The sequence below is a fragment of the Enhydra lutris genome, unplaced genomic scaffold, assembly GCF_002288905.1.
Source record: "Enhydra lutris kenyoni isolate GAN:26980312 unplaced genomic scaffold, ASM228890v2 scaffoldscaffold78, whole genome shotgun sequence".
Taxonomy (NCBI): domain Eukaryota; kingdom Metazoa; phylum Chordata; class Mammalia; order Carnivora; family Mustelidae; genus Enhydra; species Enhydra lutris.
The window spans coordinates 5,004,809-5,017,318 of record NW_019154162.1 but is presented as its reverse complement, the minus strand read 5'-3'; positions in this window follow the sequence as shown (position 1 = coordinate 5,017,318).

Genomic DNA, 12,510 nt, shown 5'->3' with positions numbered 1-12,510 from the left:
TGGCAAACTCTAGAAGAGTGCCTGCTCAGAGTAGGGGCTCCATAACTACTTGGTGAATGAGGATCATTGTCATGACCATGTATGCATTTAGAAAGAGTCAGCACCAAGGGAGAACAGGCATTGCCAGGTGTGGTCCCCGCTCTGGAGGAGCTCACAGTGCCTTGGCTATGAGGATGCTGTGAGCCTTTGCAGAGTGACTCACTGGGCCTCCAGAAGCCATGGGCCAGTGTCTGACAGCTTCTGTGGGCTCAGGCCCCCAGCCAGGATAGAGCTCAGTGAAGGGCAGGCAGGAGCTGGGAGAAGATGTCGGTGTTCTAGCCCTGGAGGGCCACCTGCCTCTGCCTCCACATCCTCACAGCTTTCCTCTGCTCCCACCCACTTCCTAAATTCACCCCTGGAAAGTGACTCCTACCAGGAACCTGGGGTAAAACAAGCCCCACTACAGGCAGACAACAGCAGAGGACACAGGCAATGGAAGACACAGAACAGACAGAAAAGCATAAAAGCAGCACCCCCAGCTGAGGTCAGGAAGTCCGGTGGTGAGGAGGGCAGCCTCCAGCATGAGTTGAGGTGGTGAGATGGGAGGTGAAAGGTCCTGTGGAGATCACAGCTCCCAAACATCACCAGAGGCCACTCAAACTTGCCCGACAGCCATCCAGCCACACACGTCAACCAGCAGGGGAGAAACCACAGAGCTAACAACTACAGCACCCTGTGCTGGGTGCTGAAACTGGCAGGCATTAAATGGGGATAGAAAACAAGTTTCAATTTTCCATGCAAAATAAACTGAAATTTATTTGCTGGGCAGTGGCTCCTGGAGCAGTGCTGAGAAGACATCCGAGGGGGGGACCCAGGTCCAATGGACCAACAGAGCTGGTAGGTTGTCTGTCCGGGCACGGGCAGAGGGGCATGGCGGGCCCACGCTGTCAACTTACTCTTTCTCTCCTCACCCCCATTCCGCCTTGGGGAAACATTTGCCGCCCGCCCCCCGTGGGCGTGAGTGGGTATGCCAAAATATCCTGGGGCCCACATGGGCACTAGGGTAACATCAAGACTGGGTTCTGTGGCTGGATCTTGAGTTGGGGAGGGGCATGGAAACATAATATTTAAAAAGAAAGATTAAAACCATGACTCCTCTAAGTGACTGAGCAGAAGCATATCAAAATCTAAAAACTATTCCTACATAAAATTCATGACATGAGGTTGGCAGTGGATCTTTTTAAATGAAATCTATTAAGAATAACAGGCTGAGCAGGCAAATATGACCCACCTAATCTGCCTAAAGATGAGCTGTATTCCTCCTATTCCAACAGACCATAGGGCCCTTAATAGAGACTGGATGTCCCTGGTGGCTTCCAAAGCCTTCATGGAGAAATGGGCTACCCTTGTTCTTTCTGCCCCAATTCAATTTGGAGAGTCATTTTATAACTGAGGGAGGACTCATACCATCTCTTTGAGGTCCAATATTAACTCACAGGTCAGGAAAATGAATCAGCATAAGCTTCCAGGGAAGCAATTTGGCAATTTGTATCAAGAGCCTTTGTAATAACCCACAGATAGTGCTTTGACATCATCTACAAAATCAGAGAGTAGACAGACATTTACACGTAAAGGCGTCTGTCAAGCATTCTCATCCGGAAGGTATTAAAGACAACCCAAACCTGGGAAGAGGTTTAGTAACAAACTGTCATATTGATGGGATATTAGGCACCTATGAAAAATGTTTCCAAGAAGCTGTCTTAATGATGTGAGAAAATGTCTCTGACTTTATATTGAACTAAAATCAGAATGCAAAATTTTATATATACTATGAACTCAGTTAAGAAAAGGAAATTTAAGAAACACTGGAAAGAAAAATGCGATAATGTTAACAGAAAATAGAATTAGGGTTGAATTTTCTGCATGTTACACTTTTGATTTTCCAAATGTGCCACAGTATCAGATAAAATTTCATTTAAAACTTCTTTTAAAAGATTAAAAAACAAGGGAGGAAAACCTGAATGGGAAGTCATTTGAGAAGGAGAAACACCATGAGAGACTCTTAACTATAGGAAACAAACTGGGGGTTGCTGAAGAGGAGGTGGGTGGGGGGACAGGGTAATCCAGTGATGGGCATTAATGAGGGCACATGATGGGAAGAGCACTGGGTGTTATAAGCAACTGGTGAATTACTGAACACTACATTTGAAACCGATGTACTATATGTTGGCTAATAGAATTTAAATAATAATAATTTTAAAAAATTAAAAGGAGGATGAGTATTTCCCTTCAGAGATGAGATCCCAAATTAGAGATAGAAACCAAGGCAGCCCCAACTCCTTACTTAGATGACAACTCAGTTTCCTATAGGACCACACACAAAACCAGGTGTAAGGGAAAGGGATTCAGGCCAGGGCAGGCAGTGATGAGAACCAGACCCAGCTATGTCCCAGCCATGCAGCCTAGAGTAACAGCCAGGGCTTGAGGAGGGAAGCTTCTACTCCAGCTCTTGCTGCCACCCCTCCCCGAGCTCCACAACACCCTAGTTTGTAGAATGGGATCTAAAGTAGAGACAGTTGCTGGTGTGGAATCAGCAGGTCAGAACTGAACTCTGGGCTCCCCACCCTTCAGCCCTACCATCTTGAAGCAGTTAACTCAAACCTTCCTGTGCTTCAACATAGTCATCTCTGAAATGGGGCAATGATAGTTCCTAACTCATGAAGCTGCAGAGATCATGGGCACACCCATGCTCAGTCGATAGCAGCTCTGCTTTCAGTCATCAAGGTTACAGTTGAGGGACTGAGGGATCACTGTTGAACCTCATTGTTTCCAAGCCAATCTGCTAGGGCATTCGCCAGTCCTGGCAGTAGATCCCCAATGTCATTCTGTAGGCCACGCTCAGCCAGTGGCCTCAGAGATGCCTTGGAACCTTCTAAAAGCCATGCACACCCTTCCCCTCACTCAGAGGCCCCAGTTCAGTAGGTCTGGGCAGGGCCCAGGAATCTGCATGGTAACAACACTCTCAGGTGATTCTGCTTCACATCCTGCCTGGGGACCCCTTGCTGTCAGTCAGGGTGTCTATTGTCCTTGGACCAGAAGCTCACCTTAGGACTAGCATTAAGAAGCATGTTCCAAGGACAAGTGGTCCTTTCTGTTGGAAGTGTTCCTCTCTCCTACTTCCAAGCAATTCCTGAGGTTGTGGACAGAGAAGCAATCCATCCACTATTGGCAGGTCCTAGAATTCACTGGGTTTCATCATTAAACACAAGGGAAAAACACCCATGACACTTAGCTCCATCAAGAAGAACCTAAGCTGGGCACCTGGGTGGCTTGGTGGGTTAAGCCTCTGCCTTCGGCTCAGGTCATGATCTCAAGGTCCTGGGATCAAGTCCAGCATTGGGCTCTCTACACAGCAGGAGCCTGCTTCCCTCTCTCTCTCTGTCTGACTCTCTGCCTACTTGTGATCTCTGTCGAATAAATAAAGAAAAAATCTTAAAAAAAAAAAAAAGAAGAAGAAGAACCTAAGCTTTCCTGTGTGTGCACTGTTTTGAGTGAGTCCTTCCAAACAATCACCATTAGATCTATAAATGGGATCTCCAGGCTGGGCACCATGCATGCCGGCCCCAGAAACCCCCACCCTCATTCTGTATTACCACCTCCCCATGGTAGTTCAAAACTGCTCACAGAGCAAGTTCTTGGCATTTTATTAGGCTTCCTGCATTATCATCCCAACACAATACAATTATAAGTCTACGTTTGCCACTCTGTCAAGAAGATTAGGTTAGTATTCCTGTCTGGAAGCTTGAAAAGCCATGTGCCCTAGGAGATTTCAAGTCATTTAAAACCTCTCTACTCAGATCATGCAACTTAAATGACTACACTCATGTAGGGCCTGACTCAAAGATGTATAGGATGCAGTAGCTGCCCTCTAGCAGCCAGGCTGGGGGGATATAGACTATCTTAGGGTGTTCAAGCTGCTAGAACAAAATGCTACAGACCAGTGGCTTTTAAAGAACAGAAATAGCTCACAGATCTGGAGGCTGGAGGTCAGGGAGCCAGCATGGTCAGGTGAGGACTTCCTCTAGGCCACAGAGTGCTAATATCCATCCTCACATAGTGAGAAGGAGTAAGGGAGCTTTGTGGGATCCTTTATAAGAGCACTACCCACTCTTGAGTGCCCCACCCTTATGACCTAAGTAAGCACTTCCCAGAGGCCCATCTACTACATACCATCACCTTCAGAGGTTCAGATTTCAACATGAATTTGGGGGTAGGGGGACACAAACATCCGGACCGTAACCTAGACCCATAAGCATATACTCCTGCAATTTGACAAGAGCTTCAGAAGCAAGAACAGAAACAAGAGCAACAGGTTCAGGTGTGTGGTGGTGTGAGGCCCGTGGAGGTAGGCTCCCTGAGCTGAGCTGAGCATACCGGGTAGAAGTTATCTAGGGAACTAAAGGAACAGACAGAAGGGAAAGGCACTGGAAATGGGGCCTACCTTATACAAAGGTGTGGAGGCAAGACAGAAAGAAAGAGCAGGTGGTTTGAGAGGTAATGATGTACTCCTTGGCTCCTTCTTCAAGAATGAAGGCTTCACTCCTCACCAGCCACTCAAAGTACAGCCCCTGGGGACTGCTTAGGGCCACACCCCTGCCCCAGATGGCCACATCAATGACTGTTGGACACACTGGCATACACACCTGCTCCCACCTCTTGTCCCAACTCCACTGCACTCTCAAGGCCACCCCAGCTCTCTGTGGGCCAAATGAGTCAGTGTAGTTGGGTCCTCTGCCCTGGCCTGTGTCCTGACCCGCCTTACTCAGCTGCTGACCCAACTCCTCCTAAACTAATCTGCACCTCAAGTTAGCCTGGGAGAAACTTGTGCTTCCTGGAGCTCAAACTGCAGTACATCGCAAATCATTGGCAGTGTTTAGCAAACATTTTTAAACAGTGGAGAACAAAATAGCTTAGTCTTCAGACTTCTGGATAGGACCAGAATAAATTAGCAGAGACTGACTGACCCTCGGCTGAGAAATAAAGGTTCAAACACCATTTGGTACCTCATTTTTCTGATGCCTCAACCCAACCTTTATTTTTTTTTTCCATCCTGTAATGCAGACACTCAGTTGTAGGAGTTCAAGTCACCAAGAATGTACAAAACCAGTGCCTGTGCCAAAGGAGGTTAGGAAGTCTGAGATCCAGGCCAGGGAGCTGAAGCCCAGAGAGGTGAGGTCTTGTCCCGGGCCACCCATGTGGGAGAGCCATAACTACGGCCAGTCTGTCTGAATCCCAGCTACAGAATTCTTTCTACTCCACTGTTTTGAAAATTATAAAGTTATTGTGGCAGACTGAATAATCTCCCCACCAAAATGTCCATGCCCTATCCCTGGAAACTGGATATCACCTTTTTTTTGACAAAAGAGACTATAGATGCAGTTAAATTAAGGCCCTATGGGAAGGAGGCAGGAGAGTCAAATGTAGCAGAGTCTCTGTGAAGTCGAAAACAGACACCGGAGTGATATGGGCTGGAGCCAAGGAATACTGGCTGCTTCTAGAAAAAGCTGGAAGGGGCAAGATTGGCCCCTCTTGTTACGGGGAATAAAAAGCTGTGTCTGTGGCCTGGGTCTGAACTCCCTAGTGTCACTCTCTGGGCTCAAGTAAGCATCCATGGAAGGGGTTTCTAACGGAAGTGGGGTTGTGTGTGCCTCAAACTCACAGCTTCCAGAAGACAAGGAGCCAGAATGGGAAACAGACATGGCTTAGGAGGAGTAGGGGAGTAGAGGGTCAGAGGACCAGAAGAGGACACTGACTAAACCAGGGACATAAGGCAATGCAAAAGGGAATGTCAGCAGGGAGGCCCACACAAGGCATTTGCTGGGCTTTCCCCACTCATAGGGCACGGGCCCAGCTGCTGTGCATAGTATCCTGTCCAGGCCCATGTCCTTCCTGCCCCCACCAAGGGGGCTCCTGAGATCAGGGAGCAAGTGGTACCAGACCCCATGGGAGAAGGAATGTGGTTAGGCCAACTGCAGCAGGAGCGATTTTCAATCAATGAGGCGGAAAGGAGCCCCACACACTTCCTGAGCGCCTGCCCCAGGAGGCGTCTGTCTGCCTGGATTTAAGTCCCAAAAGTCAAAATGTCAATACACAAATACAGAGTGAAACAGAGTTGGCAGGTTGGAAGCCTGGGGAATAGGCACTGGCAGGTTTTAAGTTATCTTGTTTTTTGTTTCTTACCAATATATGCTTTGGTACCAATATCCTAGGTGTATCTGTTCATGGATTTAGCAAGTATATACATGCATGCCCACCACGTGTCTAGGAGCTGGGAGCACTCAAGTGAGCAAAACATGCAAACTCCTTGCCCTGGGGAGTGACAGGTATGGGTTGGGGTCAAATCCGGGTCAGCTCTGTCCCAAGGGCTGTGCTTTTTCCACCTCACTGCCCTGCCTCCCTCCAGGCTGGGCCAGAGAGGGTAGGACCCAAGAGGCAGATTTTGTAAGAAGATCGCAGCCCAAATACAAAAGCCTTTCTACAAAGAAGAAGGAGGGGAAGAGGAAGCTGGGCTCTGACCTAGATCCTGATATCTAGGGTACAAACCACCCCCTCCCAAGGGAAATGCTTTGTCATCCCAAGTTCAGGCAGGGAAAGCAGAGGTGACCAGTGACTGAGGTGGGTAGCCAGCAAGCCTCAGCCCCCACCCTGGTGGTCTGTCTTCCTTAGCCAGGTGTGTGAAAGCATCTCACCTGGACAGTGAAGAAGCTTCTGCCAGCTCCAGGGCAGCAGCTGGCTGTGCCCCTCCCAGAGCATTTGGCCCTGCCATGCTCAGTCCCACTTCCTGTCTGTGGCCAGGGAAAATGAAGCCAGGCCTGCTGTGTAATCTGAAGACTGGCCACACCCTTCATCCTAAAGTCCTTTCTAGAAGGAAGCACAGGTCCTGGGACTTCAAGCCTCGGAGGCCAGAGGACAAGCTGAGCTCCCAAAGGGGACATGGGAGCCTCAGGGTGATCCCATCCCCCAACACAACAGCAATCACAGCCAGATTTGCATTCCACACTGGGAGAAACTGAGGCCCTAAGAAAAGAAAGTCCAAGGTGAGCCAGCATGGAGCTGAGCCTAAAAGCTATGCTGTTGGCCCTGGAATGAGGAAAAGGAAATCAGGATCCTAGAAAGCCATCTTCTCAGGTGGGCCCCAGGAAACTGTCTCCCCGGCCAGCCATGTGCAGACACTGGGCCCCCAGCCCAATCCAGTTACGGACTAATCATCCCCAGGATACTGCAATTTAGGAAAGTAAGGAGGGGTTTCCCTCCTGAGTCCTAGGGAAAACACACACACACACACACACACACGCACACGCACACGCACACATGCAGGCATGCAGGCATGCACACAATAATAATGGCCCTGGCCCAGGTGTTGAAGGCAAAATAGCTTCCTCTTAAAACAAATGATGTTTTAAGAAACATAGAATCAAAGACAGACCAACTAATGCACATCTAACAGACCTAGGAGCAGCCAGAACCCACTGGAGAAACATTGCAGGAAAGATGTTGCTTCCCTGACTTCTGAGCACGCCCCCAGCACCCCAAAAAGGAGGTCTCCCTATGTGCTGGGCTAGGTTCAAGGTTGAACATTCTGAGGCCAGTGGCCACACTGCCCAGTGGCCAATCCAGGCCAGCATAAGACTCAGGGCCGAGAAGGAATTTGCCACCCACCTGCTAATCCCAGGCCCCAAGCCTGAAGGCCACTTGATTTCATGCAGGCTCTTGGGTATAAGGAGGTGCAGCAGGCCAGGGATGGGTCCCTGGGTCTATGTTTTAAACAGTGCTGCAGGGGGTTCTGGAAATGAGTGACCTCCCATCAAAACCATCTGTGAGCTTAAGTAAACCCCCAGGCTACAGAGAGTTCCATCCTGACATGAACATGTCCTGTGGACAACCCATTTGGCACCACTCCCTTCTTACACATGAGAAACTAATCACTGTGGAGTTCATCCTGGGAGGCTGGGAGCCCATGCCTCAGAGGGGTCTGAAGGACAAGGGCCTGGGATACCTGGCCATGTCGCATCCCAGCAGCTGGAAGAAAGGAAAAATACCAAAAGCAGTTCTCCCTCCCCTTACCCTGGGAAGTCAACTCCCTAGGGACTAATGATCCAGAAGATGTAATAAGTGATAAAATCCCACTCAAGGTCCTGGGCATGAGTCTGATGCCACCTTGTCCTCCTGGTCCATGGGCCCAAGCAAGACACTGGGTTCATTCATAAAGTCCCTGGAGTCCCAAGAGCATCCCATCAGTGGACCTAGAGCAGGGAAAGGCTCAGGCACCGGAGAGACTCCTCTAACAAGGGGACTATGAGACAGCTTCAGACAGCCGCTTATCAGGAAATCCAATGTCCTAAACCACCCACTTCCTGATCCAGTTGGGCTTTTCTGTTAACTGAGATGCGATGCTCTTAATCTCCCTTCAGTTTGGCCAGCTTTTGAGAACCTGACCTAGGGCTGTGGACTGGTGACAGCCCGAGGTCACCTTGGCCCAGCCCAGGGGTCCAGCCTGTGAGGTGCCCTCCCCCAGCACTGACTCTTCTGTCCTGGTCCCCCAGCCACTCTCTGCTCTGGGCCATCCACTTCATGTAAATGGGACCCCACTCTTTCCTGCTCAATTGGCCCCTTCTGGGCACAGTCTCTGTATCAGCCAGCACCTCCGTGTGTCCACTGCCTCCCCTTCAGCTCACTGTCCCGACCCCTCCCATCAGGGGCAGCCTCCCTCCAGGACACACACCTGACCCCATGCTAGATGCCTCAGCTCTTTGGTGCTGCTGTAACAGGAGCAGAGCCGAGGAGAACAGCTTCTCAGATTGAGAATGGGCCATAGAGACTCAGACATATGGACGACCCTGCATCCCTCGCCATCACAGTTTCCTGAAGGATCATGCCTGACGCCCAGCCATAGCAGGACCCACCATATAGAGTTAATTGCCAAAGAGTTCAGGGAGACACCACCACCCACCCGCGCCACCAGTATGCTGGTGCCAAGCACAGCCCACATTCCTCATCCAAAATGAGGTGCTTCAGGCCAACTCCATGGTGATCAGCTCACTGGTGAAGTGGGGCAGCCCCAACCACACAGAGAGCACCATATCCCAGCCCTCAGGAGGCTGAGATGGACACAGGGAGAGTTCCAGCATGTGCCTCTGACCCAATCTGTGAGGGGACCACCCAGTGCAGGATGTGGGATATCCCCTGCCCTGCCCCTCCCACACTCATCAGCACCCTTGGAGCTTCCCACACCAAAGTCTCTGCAGGAGGAGGCCTCTGTGAGCACAGAGCCTCCCTGTGAAGAAGAGGGGTGTCCCTTCACTGCCTTCCAACCATTTTGAGGAAAACGAACCCACCCAGAGAAGAAACAAGAGAGCAAAGAGCCCTTCTCAGCACTCTGAGGTTCAGGGCCTTGTTCTGAGAAGCTCTGGGACTCATGGGACAAATGCTCATTCCCCTTCCTTTGAGTGTCAAAGGCAATCATCACACCCGTTTCCATCCAGAGAGGTAAACCTGGCACAGGCCGGCATGGGGACGATAACCTGGACTCTGCCTCGCTCACCGAGGCAGGTCTCCCTCACCCTCAGCCTGCTCCTCCATGAGACAGGAGGAATAGCCACTCCTGGACTTCCTGATGGCCGTGACGCTCAGTCGTGATCAAAACCTAGTCAAAATCCCCTCTGGGCCCCCTTCCATGAGGCCTCAACTTCAGCCTATAAAACCGCAGCTTTCAACACAAACAATTTCCTCCACCCACCCACACACTCACTAAGGGATATGAACTACTCTAATATGGCTTCTGGCAGCCTCATGCCACATCTCTGGGACACCCCGAGCCCCTTCAAGGGCCTGCCAAAGAAGGCTAAGGCTGCCAAAAGAATTTGCCGTTTGCTTCAGCCAACACCTGATTATAGGCCTCTGAAGCCCAAATAAAGCAGTTCCTCTAGAAAACATACAATTGTGAGTCCTTCCTCTGCCTGTCCTTCTGTTGAGATGTCTTTCCTTCCACTCCAGAGTATCTTTCTGAAGGACTCAGGGGCCAGTCCTTTGAAATGTCGTCATCAAGGATAGGACCCCTTGTCCTAGTCTCGGTGAGAGGGTAGTAGCCCAGATAGGAGATGCCAGTCAGCAGGCACAGCATCAAAACTGATCAATCCTCTCACTGGCTTTCTGGAATATTCCACTTGCCTGATTCTGCTCAAGCCCCCAGTCCCTCCTTCTCCCTCTGAAAGCCCACACACCTCTGCTTCCATCAGAAGGGAGCTTAGCTCTTCTCCTACTGCAGTGGGTACAGAATAACATATGTCTTTGCCCAGTGTCCAGCCATGCCTCTGACACTGTCTCAGATGTGATAGACCATTCCATAGCAGCTGTGTGCTGATGCCCAGAAGGAATGCATGCATGTACCCTAGAGAAACCTCAAAGATACATGCAGATCAGGGTGATAACGCATCTTTCCTGGGTGCCTGCTGTGTGCTGGGCACTTTTGTGTATGGAATGTGAAAATCTCCATGTCCCTGGTCTACTAAGAGGATGATATGGAAACGTAATCCAAGTCCACGTGACTCCAGAAACCCCGCTCCTCCAGAACCCAGTGCCAACATGTAAAGAAGCCACCAGTGTCAGGTGTGCCATCTCAGGGACTGAAACATTTTGCACCAACAAAATACCATGCTCTGCTCTGGTGGAAGAATGTAATGGTGGAATTTCAAGGTTTTCAAACATTAGCCCCAGGGCAACCACAGAGCCTGTAAGATGGAGTGAGCGGGAGGGCAAAAGAAAAAGGAAGGGAAGGCGGAGGGTGGTGGGAGGAAGGGACAAGGTTGGGGGAGGCAAGGGTGAAATTTTCAAGTGGTTTTCCTGCCCTCTTCCTTCCTCAGCCCCTCCACATCCTCTCCCAAAAGGAAACCATGGGGTGGGGACAGCCCTGGAAACTGATTCCCACTCTAACTTCAAGAGGAAATGCCTTCCTGAGCAGAGAGCCTCCATACCAAGCTTTTGTCTGCAGGGAGTTTTTCTGTGAATTTATGAGACGCTGAAGAAATGCTGACAGAGCAGTTTTGCCCACCCCAGCAGGCTGCCAAGCGCACCTCATTAAGACCAGCCTCCTACAGGCGACAGGGTAGAACAGGCAGGGGTGTCTGAGGGAGGTGACAAGGGACAGGCAGAGCACCTGAACACAGTTCTGGCTGTCATGGGGGGAGTACTCACGGAGCTCGACCCCCAGAAGGAGCATGAAGGATCACAGGGCTCAGCCCACTCAGGTCACACCAGACTCTCAGGACATGGGAAGCCAGAGGACAGACAGACAAAGGAGCACTGAGAAGAAGCCACAGGTCCACAGAACACCAGGTTTCTGGCAGCTGGTTCTGAGACTCTCCCCTACCTCCCTCATGCTCCTTATTCACTTTACCCCAAAGCAGGACGAGAGATTCCACATAGAAGATAGGACACTTTTCACCTTGAGATCCCGCCTTCTTAAAATTCTTCCTGATTCACGAAGTAATCACATTTTCTCAATCACCCAACTTCCACATATTTTAATGTTTTCTTTTTTATTTTTTTTTTCAGCATAACAGTATTCCTTGTTTTTGCACCATACCCAGTGCTCCGTGCAATCCGTGCCCTCTCCAATACCCACCACCTGGTTCCCCCAACCTCCCACCCCCCCGCTGCTTCAAACCCCTCAGATTGTTTTAATGTTTTCTTAAAAATAAATAGTAATTTGGGACACCCGGGTGGCTCAGTCAGTTAAGTGTCTAACTCAGTTTCCACCTGGGTCATGATCTCAAGGTCCTTGGATCCAGCCCCACACCAGTTTCCATGCTCAGTGTGGAGTCTGCTCAAGATTCTCTCTCTTGGGGCACCTGGGTGGCTCAGTGGATTAAAGCCTCTGCCTTAGGCTCAGGTCATGATCCCAGGGTCCTGGGATCAAGCCCCGCATCGGGCTCTCTGCTCAGCAGGGAGCCTGCCTCTCTGCCTACGTGATTTCTATCTGTCAAATAAATAAATAAAATCTTAAAAAAAAAAAAAGATTCTCTCTCTTCCTTTTTCCCTCCCCCCCACTCTCCTGCTCTCTCTCCTTCTCTTTCTCTCTAAAACACATAAATAAAATCTTAAAAAATAATAGAATAATAAGTGACTAGTAATCTGTATAGTCATGAGGGCTCAGTATGTAGCAGGCCTGAGCAAAGCACGTGGCTACCTGGCCACAGTCACCCATTCCTGCTATCCTCATCAAAACAACTTTCTGGAGTAAGTGTCACAGAGGAAGGATCCCAGGATGAGGGACATGAGCCACTTGTCGGAGTCACAGAGCAAATGGGGCAGAAGCCATGGACTCCTGGGGCCTGTGTTCAACTGCTCTTATACAGCCGAGTTCCTAACTTAGAATATTTTTCACATTTGCTTTCTTGTGTGATTCTTAAAAAACCTGGTGAAGAAAGCAAACAAGAGTTCCCCAATTTAACAGATAAGAAAAATTGAGACCCA